General features: G+C 35.9%; 1 protein-coding gene across 31 annotated transcripts in view; it reads right to left on the reverse strand.

Moving 5' to 3' along the window:
- The window catches only part of Nrxn1 (neurexin 1), a 1,068,088-nt gene that overhangs the window by 730,210 nt on the left and 325,477 nt on the right, over positions 1-12,401 (reverse strand). The window lies entirely within an intron of this gene.

Consider the following 12,401-nt stretch of genomic DNA (forward strand, 5'->3'; position numbering starts at 1 on the left):
AAACATTGGGTGGATCAGACAGAGAAAACTGCCTGTACCTCTGCTGCTGATTTCTGTGCTTTCTTCTTGGTTCTAGCTACACTTCTTTTATTCTGGATTCCTCGGGGCAGCTCTCAGGAGAGGAACGGGCATGCTCATTGAAACTGAAGCATGCATTTGAGTAAGGGTCAGAGGGCCTCTCCTGGATTACTTTGGTTTTCACAGAGAGCAAAGTCTTTATTTGATTAAAACTGAAAACAAAGAAATGATAAACTTTTCACACATTAGGAACAGGTCTAGAGGTGGCATTTTGGATTCCAAGAATATTATCCTAGACCATGAAGTTGCACCATGAGAACAGCTGCTTGCACAGTCTATACTGAAGGAAGCCTAACATATAAGCACTTTATGTAGAAAAGAGTATCATTCCCAATCTCTTTTATTTGCAAAAGTTGCTGTTGTGCTATTGAGAACTTATTCTTTGCTTCAAACACAACAACAAAAACTTGCTGATAGACACACCTGTCCTATTGTCAGCAATGTGACAGTACTCATACCCTGTGCTAGGAGACAAAGATATATTTGCAGTAGGGGACTGCAGACTGGAGAGTAAAGAGAGAAATTAGTAAATCTACTTGCATGGAATATTTTGATAAGTTTAGGTGGTATATTTTTTAGCTTGAGTATAAGTAACCTTCATTAATCTTTTAAATAAGTAACAAAAGTTGTTGTGGTAAATTCTTACCATTACAGGTCAATGACTTCTGTTTTTATTTATTTATTTGTTTATTTATTTTTTTTACTGTTTCTTTTTTTTTTCAATGACTTCTGTTTTGATGTGATATGATTAATGTGCCATAATGATGTCTCAGAGAGAGGATGCTCATTAAAGTTGCGTGTCAAAGAGTGGTGTGACAAAAGTTGGAAAGAGTGCTAAGACCCTGAAAGATGGGAACATATTTCAAAGTGAATTTGACAAGTAAGAGAAATGGTCAGGTAAAGAAACAGATTTTAATCAGACTAAAGGGAAAATTAATGGATTGGTTCTGTCAGTTTTACCTCCACCCTAAATTCAGCGGCTGCCTGCCACTTCCTCTGCTGCCTTGTCTAGCCTGAACACAACCACTCCCTGATGATCTCCCCTCTTCCTTTCTTGCTTTTTTTTTTATAGACCATTCTTCACCTAGCATCTAAAGTGAAGTTTGAATTAGGTAGCTCCTCAATTTATTAAAATCCTCAAATAATTAGTAGAGTACATTATAAAATTCCAATCATTGTCTACAAGATCTCAAATGAAATGGGTCCTGTGCCCCTCTCTGTTCCTTTATCTTAGATCTTCTCTGCCTCCAGCTTGGACATTTTGTTCCATTAATTCTTCAGTTTGTTTCAGAAACTTTGCACCAGCTGCTCCCTCAAAGGGCAAAGCTCTTCCTAATCTTAATATGGCTCCAGGTCAATACCTCCAGCCAACCTCCTGTACTACCTCATGGATACACAACCACCCTACCCCATCTCTGTGCCATGCATCCCCAAACTAGCTTTCTTTTCCTCATAGGATCTATTACTATCTGAACCATTATTTTGCACTGCAAGGTCAGTCTTCTCTCTGAGGAAGTAATAACTGTGAGGGCAGGTCTGTCCTCTTGATTCTGTATTCTCACCCTTAGAACATCCTTGATATTTAACAGATACGTAATGCAGTTCTCAAGTTGTTATCCAAAAACATTGGTGGTCCCTGACACCCTTGCAGGGGTTCCAAGGGTCAAAACCATTTTGATCATCTCACAAATACATCTATATAGATGCAAATGACATGATATTTCAAAAGATACATGATATTACAAAAGATTGAGTGCAGAAGTTGATAGGAGCCAATGAGTCTTATATTTGGCAAATCTTTGAAGAGATTTTTAATAATCTAAAACAATGATACCCCTGTCACTAAATTATTTTAGTTTTGGAAAACTCAATTATTTCTTACAAAAGAACATTAACATATAATGTCTTGGCCATTGTTATTTTAAATAATACATATCTAAATGTTTTCTTAGCAAATGTTTTCTATAGCAAATATTGACATATGTAAATTTATACAACACAAAGAAGTTCTTTGGGCTTCTCAATAGATTTTAAGAGCACAAAAGGATCTTGAGACCAAAAATATGAAATCCACTAGAGTTGGATATTATCCAACTAGGCTCTTTTCTTCCCTATAATGTATCCAGTTGACTTTTTTTCCTCCAGTTAAAATTGTTCCTAGTTAGGTTTTTGTCTTTCCTGATTCCGTACTTTGGTTATTCATTATTTAATTACAACTCTACCCATTGTAAGTATGCTTTAAGACCATTAAAGTACTATCTTTTCATTGAAATCTGACTGCTAGTTCAATCACCAAAAGTTCTCTCTGTATATACCTTTAGAGAATTAATTATCTATACTACCAACTGAAAATCTGTATTTTTACTTATCTTCTGAAATTGCATTTGGACCTATCTGGAGGCAGAAGCTAGTGAACTTTCACTGAGGTAATGATGCAGGGTGCAGCCTGTCTGACATTGTGCAGACAACACAAAATGGCAGCAGGATCTAGGCTTCAATAAACTCACTTTTGCTACTGTTCTCCATAGCATACAATTATGCACACAGTAGGCCTACTCATATGATGACATAAGAAAATGATCTGGGAGCATGCATGGGCCCAATCTAATTTCTTGAGCCCTTAAAAGCAGCGAACTTTGTGTGGAAGCAGATAGATGTGACAGATATGGGAGTCAGGAGATTTGAACCCTAAAAGAGACCTGACATGCCATTCATGGAAGATAGGGTAAAGGGCATTTGGAAAGCATGAAGAGGAAGAAGAGAAGCCTCCAGGCCAACCTAGCTCCTGCTGACAGCCAGCAAGGATCCGGACCTCAGGCCTCATCAGCAAGAACCTGATTTAGTCAAAACCTTGAAGGACTTGAAGTACATTCACCCTGAGCCTCTAGGAAGGGAGAGTCCTCCATCGCCTTGAACTAGGGATGAGCAGAGGACACCCCCTAGACACTCTACACTCCAATTTCTCAACTACAGAATGTATGTGAGATAAAAAATTTGTATAGATTTGTATTGTTTCAAGACATTTGTGATAAATTTCACAGAAATGATAGGAAACTAATACAATACCCGTGGTATGTTAAATACCCAAATCCCTTACATTAGGCACAAAAACCAAGCAACAACCTCTGTACTCTGCACACTGCACTTTTCCCACTCACTTTGGTGCCTTTCTTAGCATACAAATCATGCACACAGTAGGCACACTCATATGATTAAAATGATAGAAAAGTATAGTCAGAGTCTTGTTCAAAAATCATGCTTCCCTTGCTTGTTTTAAATGTATCCTTGTCCTCTAATAAGGACCTGTTTGCAAGGTTGTATAAAAATTTATACTTCAACATTTTGGTCAGTAAGTTAAAAGTGGATCCAAAGGAATGTCCAAATATGTAGCCATCTAAAACACTAAGAGTGTCAAATGAGATTGCCCCACCACCAGCTCCATTTGGAAAAGTAACCAGCCCCAATCTCCAGCTGAGTTTCATGTAATTTAGTTGTCAGAGTGATGGAGTACAACTCTTCCATTTAATTTATATAAAATCGGTAGCAAACTTCACCCTACCCTTTGCCAGGCCGATGGTAATTTTTCTGGACAAGATTGTTCTGTAAATGGTGGGCCCAAAACAATGAAAAAAAGAAAGCTTCAGGTGGAATAAAAGGCAAGACAAAAGATGATAGATTTCTTCCGTGTCATAAATTTCAACCACCTCTTTTAATGCCATTAAACTCAAAAGTTTCTGTGACCTTGTTGTCCCAGTAATAAGAACACCAAGTTGAAAAGTCCTTGGAATCCTTCTGGAGCAGAGACCATTAACGAAGAACTAATAAAATATCAGATTTTGTTCCCACTGTATGTCATTTTAAAGGGTAGATCTTGAAGATAAGAAATAAAGATTGACCATATTTATTGATTGTTCAGTCTCTTTAGAAAAAAAAATGTGAGGCTAAGTTTTTATTCGGATACCTAAACCAAAGGATATTCAAAGAGCAGGAACTAAGATGAAAGAAAATCTCTTAAATTGTCCAAAAGATGTTCTTTCTTGTATATCACAGGTGAAAGTAAAAAAATCTAGTCTTTGAAGTTAAAAAAAGGAACAACATTAGCACTAAGTAAGCCCTTCATTCTACTGGTAAAAGTTCCAAAGTTATTTATTACAACTTTTCTATTACTTTTAAGTTTTTGGATAAGCAATATTTCTGCCACCTATTTTTGAAAATTTCTTTAACTTATTTCTCCAGTGTCTTGGGTACCTACCTGACTTCTAAGTTGTCTACAATTGTTATTGCTATTATTGTATGCTGAAGCATGTATAACAGATATGATATGACATGCAATTGTTTTTCACCAGCTTCATTTCTTCAACATAACTCAAAAAGAAACGGGGAAAAGTTTCTCCATGCATGTAATACTATGCATGGCTTCACTGAATATCACTGAATTTATAATAACTTGGCCTTCATAGTTCAGATAGAAGAACTTAAACCAAGTGTATTTCATCACATTTTCTTGATTTTCTAAAAATATTTTCTTAGCTACAAAATTCATATATTTCTGTATACTCATAGCATATGATTATTTATTCTCCTCAGTAACCCCTCAGATAAATTCACTAGAATAAAGAACTGTAGCCAATATAGTTTGCTTTTTAGTTGAATAGTCTTTTATGGCAATACATAATATTAAAAAGTAATATTTATCTTTGTCACTTTTATAATGATTTCCCTGATGTTGAAAACAATCATGTGGCCAAGCACGGTAGTACATGCCTATAATCCCAGTGGCTTGGGAGGCTGAGGCAAGAGAATTGCAAGTCCAAAGTCAGCCTCAGCAACTTGGCAAGGTCCTAAGCAACTTAACAAGATTCTGTCTCAAAATAAAATATAAAAATGGGCTGGGGATGTGGCTCAGTGTTTAAGCATTCTGGGGTTCAATTCCTGGTACCAAAACAAAACACACAAACACACACACACACACACAATCATACAATCATTTTTTTTTCAGAATTCCTTTCTTCTCCTGACTGAATGCCCTATGAAGATACACTTTTTGTTTACTTCTCTCCCCACTTTAAAACAGGGCAAATAAGAGACAAGAGTTAAATCTCCACTGAAGAGGAAAAAAAATAAAATCTACCAAAAAAAAAAAAATAAAAAGAGCTTGTAAGAGTCTCAAAATTCTCAAATGTTCTGCTAAAGCACTCTATTACTGTTAGGATTGCACATTTAATTTAATTGTAAATAAGGCAGATTTTGTAGCATAGCAAACTAATGATAGGATCAAAATCTTCACAAGGACATTATTTCCTAATGGTGTAGTGGCACTTGGGGAGGGTATCAAGATCAAAATGTACCTGCCAAGAAATTGCATTATGTTTAATAAACCCAGTAAATTTTTCTTCTGATGACAGCAATTAGGAGTAAGTGTGGACCATGTAATCTAACTATCCAGATAGCAATTAAGGAAAGGGGAAATCTTGGTATGATTTCAGGAGGTAGAGGAGGGAAGAAAAAGCTTGTCAATATCAACTTCTAGAAGGCTTGTTTTCAAGTTAAAGTGTATTTGGGAATATTTTGTTTTAAGTATTTTTTGGTGATTAATGGTTGCCCAAACAGGCTCTGTCTCAGTCAAGAGATCCATAATGTGATACGAAGGGAAGTATATGGATATATAGACCCACCTAAAGAGAATGCTTAGGAGTAAGTTAAGTGAGAATTTGATTCATATCAGAGCTGTACAATATTAGGGTGACTAACTACAGTTGAGATTTAATATGTGTCTGTTTTTGTGCTAGGAATTTAAGATTAAAGACTTCCTACTTTAATTCTATATATCCTGGGGAATTTATTATATAAACCCATTGACAGGTGAGAAAATGGACACAGAATGAGTAAGACACTTGGCCAAAGTCATATAGCTCCTAGGTGGTAAAGTCAGGGTTCAAGTTTAGAATCCTGTGTTTTTAAGTTTTATCATAGAATTTAATGAAATAAAATCATAACTCAAAAATATGAATATACTATAAGGTATTTATGGGAGCAAATTTTGACTTCTATATATGTAGTTTGTATAATTAATGGTGGTTCTCATAGATTTCAATGGTAATTGTCTGTGTTATAGTGATACATAAAGGGGAAATCTTCTGAGTGAGGAAATATGTAAACTGGATCAGTTTCTAGAAGGAGATTGGGGGTCAGCCTTAGCTCTATGATCTCTGACTGATAGACTAGCATGTATCCTCTTACATTTACTCAGAAAAACTGGATTATGAAAGATTTCTACAAATCCAACCTTGACTATTTAAACTGTTTCCAAGCTAGTCCTCCTTTTGGTTTACAAATGGGTCAAGTCCAGTTTTCTGAAATATGTTATTCATTGTTTAGAAGTTTCCTTTAAAATTCTTATTTCTAATACTGTAGGCAGTTTGTGTCACAAAACTTATTTTTAAAAATAAGAACATGGCACAGATTACTATCTACAGGGTATGTTCCAAAATGAAAGATGATTTTTCTAAGGCATTACTGTAGAAGATAGAGAACAAAAAAACTGAATTGTTAAATAATGGTATTGCTTTGTGAAAAAATCTTGTAACAAAATTAAATCAGGTAATACAACATAGATGTTTGTTACATTTTTAAATCTTTAAGATTTGGGACCTAATTTATATATGAGAAATAAAGCATTGGTCTTTATTGATATCTTCAGGCTCCATTGTTCATTCTGTTTATTTGGCTTCTTTTCAGATCCTCATTGCTCATGATTAATTAGAATATTTGGAAACTCAACTTAGCACAAGATAAATAATAATGATAGGAATAATGAAACAGTGCTCCTCCTATTACAAATAATGTATCATATTAATAACACATAATATTAAAATTTGACTGCTTCTAACCATGAATTTTATCATCTTTGTCATACTGAAACCTATCAGGGAAGGCAGAAATTATTATTTTTCTTTTATGGATAAAGGAATTGAACTTCCAACAGGTAAAATAACTTACCTTAAGTTATGCAACTTGATAACTTTAAAAAATTGTAAAACACACCACCTGTCAAGAATTGCTGATTTCTAGCATAAATCTATGAAAGCTCATAGTTGAATGAATAATTATGTAGATTGGTGTTAAACTGATATTTTGACAAATATATCTTATAATAGGAAATCCAACATTTTTTTTCCAAATTTATTTGAACATAGCACTAATGAATAAACTTCTTATTCATTTGATCCCTTTATGTTAAGAGAGAGCCTTAACATGTTGCTTAGGCTTGTCTGAAACAAGCCCTAACATTCAAGCAATCCTCCTGCCTCATGCTCCCAAGTGGCACATAGTGCATGCCACTATTTCTGGTGGTTGGCCCTTCTGTTGTCAGTTATATTTAAACAAAATAAATAAATGAATACCATGCCATAATTTTCAAGAAATTAAACTCAATCAGAAGAATTGTATCAATCATTATAACATGCATTAAACCTATCTAAATATTCAAGTGCATTGAGGATTAAATGTGATGATTCATGAAAGCACTTAGCACAGTTCCTGGTGCACAGGAAGTGCTCAGTGAATGGGATAACAATATAGGAACTAACAACAAGGAAGTGATCTGGCACTGGGAATAATGTGTCTTGACCTTTATAATTTTAAGTTGCTTGGTAATCTCCTGACCTTTGTAGTTGAGATATTTTCAACTTTGTACATTTTTCTTTTGAATCACTGGGTAGCAAGAAGAAAAGAGAAACCTAGTCTCAGAATATCAGTTCCATCTCCAACCTCATTTCAACATTTCCTTCCAAGTGTTTCATCTACACAAATAATGGTATCCAACCCCATGATGACAGACGATAGCCTGAGAGTGATCACCCAATCTAGGAACTACCTTTTCTGAGGCTGTCCTGGAGCCCATGGTGTGCCTGCACATAGAAGATTTGCACAGAAGAAGAGTGGCAATACACTAAGCCTACAAATGCTAAATAGAGTCTATAGGTAGTAGAAGAAAAAGCAGCAAAATCACTTCTAAAGAAAGGAGTGAAGTTGAGTTAAGTCAATTAGTGATAGTTTCAGAACCCCAATCCCCATGGTGGATCCCAGTCAAATTTCCAGGTGCTGAATTCCATATGGGTCTCTACTAGGCTGATTATTACAAGGTACGTTGAGGACTGGTCATGTAGCTATTTCAGGAAAACTACAATCACTGTCTTTTCATTCAGGTTGTCAAACTTTAAAACACATCTCCATTATGGAAGTGCATGTGTGATCTCTCTTTCCCAACTAACCAGTCTACTAATTCCAGGGTACTTCATGATGTATCTGTCTTCAAGGCTACCTATTCATTGGCTGTTATGAGCTTGAGAACACTATTCAGGGGGAAAAAATAATCACATATCTTGGGACATATACTGGTCATTTTAATGCAATGGGTTAGTAAGTACTGCTGTTAATGACAAGGAGACTTTAACTTTAGCAAATTATCTTAGTTAATTGACAGGGCAATCCTGAGAATTCAAGACTCGCCAGTTGGTAAATTAATCCTGTGAAAACCTTACTCAAGATGATCATTGATTTTAAAAGCAATTTCACAGACAATAAATTTTATAAGAGCAGCAGTATATGACAAGTTGAAAACACTATTAAATATTTAATCTGCCTTGATATTTCTATATTTGACTATATTTAGTCCAATGTACAAATTTCCCATAAAGTCTCTTAGATATTGCTATAAAATGGGAAAGCTGGAATGAATGGCACATGTTCAATCTCAATGTAACTGCAGAAGACAACTCTTAACATTATCATAGTGAAAAGCCCGAACTGGTTTATTTATTTTTCACTAAGAAAAAGGGGTCATCTGAAATATTTCTCATTTCAAATTCCCCTTGTTTTCTTTCACTACTGAACATACAGCCTCTTTTTGTTGTTTTATAAAATTTAAACAACCAAGAGGTGGTAGCAGCCAATTAATCTTATGGCAAATTTCAAATGGACTTGCATATGAAACAGTTTAAAATGGAAACTAATTTCTGTCGGGTATATGCAGCTGTCCCTAGTGTTTCTGGTCATAAATCTTTCACTTTATTGTCTGAATACTTCCTGAGGAAGGAGAAAAGGGAAATGGGTAAGTATGAAGCGGCTTGGATTAACTTTGATCTGTCTTGCTGGCTTTCATCACCTTTGGAAGAAACTGCATTTCACACTTAAGCCGTTCCACTGTGGAATGCTAAGTGATGACCATCCTGTGGATTTTCACAGCTGTACAAAAGACAGCCAGGTGCACCTGTCTCTTGAATCAGAACCCAGTTAGCCCCTCTCACATTTACAAAATTGCTTTTGGGAGAGTCAAACCTGGATGACTTCCAAGTTAGTTAAAAATAATTCTGGAAGAAAAGTGCACCGCTGGTTCTTGGCGGTGGAAACATGAGTAATGCTCAGCTGCAGCAGATTCCTTTCAGACGGGTCTGATACCCATTTCAACTTCCAAATTTCTTGCAGAAGTTATCTTGTACTTTCAGCTTTCTTCTGATAAACATATTGAAAATGCAGTTAAACAGCTTTTTATCATTTTCAAAACTTGAGCTCAAATTTAATCCTCCTGCCCCGATGGATGAAGCCCAGGAAGCTGCTAGGGCATTTTCATTATACCCAAGCTTGACTGCTGAACTCTTTGCCATTCTTCAGAACTCTGACAGCATCATTCATTTAGAACAATGGGATCGATCCCCAAGAAGCCAGTGGCAATGAACTCTGGGTACTCACACCAAAGAGAATATCCTATCTAGTTGAAAAATGTTTCCCTCTTCACTTTTGCCTAGAGATAAAGTGTCTCATTATTTGGATTTTAGATACTGGGAAATCTTACAGATTTTCCTGTAGTTACTGACATTGTTTGTGTTTGAATCTCAATAATCAGTAATAGTTGTATTATCCCCAGCTGACAGTTGGAACTATCATTAATGTACACCCTATTCTGAAAATGTAGATCACTCACTGAAGATTTTGTTTTCCTTAATGATTTCTTCTATGATCTAAAAGGAACCTATTAATTTTTGAGTTGTATAAGAATAGGGTGCTCAGTGTTTCAGGACGAACTCAAGAAAATTACAGCAAGGGCAAATGTTCCTAGGCTGGCAGGCATTCTAGAAATTAGAACTGATATATAAATGAACCTCATAACCGATGAATTGCAAGGTTGAAAAAAACTTAAATTATTTCTTGTAATAATTCTGAATCTAGATATTCAGAGAATGAATAAGCAAGTACTATTAATTCACAAATGGTTTGAATACAATATTTATAAAAAATATCACAAAAAAGGAAAAATGAAGAAATACAATAAAATAAACTTCATCAGCATTTGTCTGGAATTACATCAATTCTGTGTGGTATAGCATGGCATTTACTTATATTTTTTTCCAATTAACTCTCTTTGTTTATAAGACTGGTTCTAGATGCTGGGAAAAAAAATTGAGGTTTCTCTGCAAGATCTTTGCTGGTAGGGTAAAGGGTATAGCTCTTGGTAAAGGCCAGCTTCACAGTTAAAGGGAAGCTCCATGACCTTGACAGGTAGCCATCTTTAGGAGAAATAGCACCAAAATTAACAATAGAAAAACTCATTTTCTCATAGGACATCATCCCTCTTCCTGAGACAACTCCATAATGTAGGGATACAAGGCACAAAGTCACATAGAAGAAAATCTATAGTAAATCATTGGGATCTAGAACCTTCCTCCATTCCTTATTCTAATCTTGCCATCCTTTTCTTAGTACTACTCAAGTAAGAAGCCAGGTAAAGATCCAAGGTGAGATGGAAGGAATCCTAGGCTACTATACTCTGAATCAAGACCACTAAGTGAGCCTTCAGGGATAGCCCAAATCCAGGCTATCCTTCAGGGATAGCCCAAGTTCAGTCTCCTGGGAATAAGGAACAGAACTCTGTGCTATGAACACTGGCCTGTGCTAAAAGGAACACAGGTTCCCCAAGGATTTCAAATTTCTTGCTGGATTCTAAGAGACACTGCTCTCCACTCTTGGTCTTTCATGAACCAGCCTTTTGAGGACACGCTGAGAGGGATTAAGGACTGTGTGGACCCTTCCATATGGCATCTGCAGATGGCATCAGTTTCTTCCATAGGTGACTTCATGGATTTGCTTGTTGTTGAGGAATGAGCTTAGCTATTGTGGATGGTATATGATAAACACATGCATTCATACAGCAAATACTTATTGAACACTTGCTATATGATAGCTAGGCATTGAGGTGCCACCTTGAACCATGCAATATCTTTGCCTTTATGGGGATAATATTCCAGCAATAAAATATGTATAAGCTGTATACTTATCAAAATTATCTTCAGTTCTGGTAATTACAGTTAAGTAGGAATGCACTGTATGAAGAAAAAGCACAAAAGGAATATCTACCTCACGCCAAAGCATCAGGAAAGCCTTTGCAAAGCAAGTAAACTGTGAGGAATGACAAGGTTGGTCATATGATTTATCATCCTAAATGGATCACTCTAGAGAAGGTGCCACTTTAGAAAGTTGGTGCCATGAACAAGAACACACAGATCAACAGGCACAGATAGGGATTTGGTCACCCTAACTATGACCTGGAGGAATCAATCAATAAGACTGACAAGTGTCTCAAAAGACCCAACATGTTCTTCTCCTCCTGCCTGAGATTTTGTTTTAAATTGATCCTAGCGGAATTTTTGGCCCATTGGGCAAGGACTGTTTTTTCTACACATAGGAAATGAAATAACTAATGGTTCAAGTTCAAAAATTTTAGAGCTCCAGTTTATGTTGAATAATTTAACCTTCCTAGAAGAGGCAACCAGATAAGGATACTCCCTTAAGATCAGACCACAAGACTCTCAAGAACTCACTGGAATAGAGCTCTCTGGTAGATCAATTCCTTAATGATCCCACCTCAGAGGATATAGCTAAGAGTTGATATATCTAAGATCATTGGTAAATGGGCAAGGAAACATCTAAGGACATCTGAATTATTGACTATTATACATCTACAAGAACTTGTGCATTGACCTAACAAGGCTCTCCTATGTAAAGGAAGGTTGATGGAAACTGGGAGAGCATCTTGCTCATGGACTGTATTAACTTTGGACCACTAGAGAGAACATTTCAGTTCTTACTGCAATATATACCTATTCTTCCTCCATGGGGCAGCCCCCCTCAACATATACACACAATCTCTCTACACAAGAGATAATTTTAGCAACACCATTCTTGCTTTACCTATTTCTTGAGTTTGACTTCTTTAATTTTTCAGCAAACTATTAGATATCATTAATATTCTCTTCAGTTTCAACAGT

Source organism: Urocitellus parryii, chromosome 12, assembly GCF_045843805.1.
Source record: "Urocitellus parryii isolate mUroPar1 chromosome 12, mUroPar1.hap1, whole genome shotgun sequence".
NCBI lineage: Eukaryota > Metazoa > Chordata > Mammalia > Rodentia > Sciuridae > Urocitellus > Urocitellus parryii.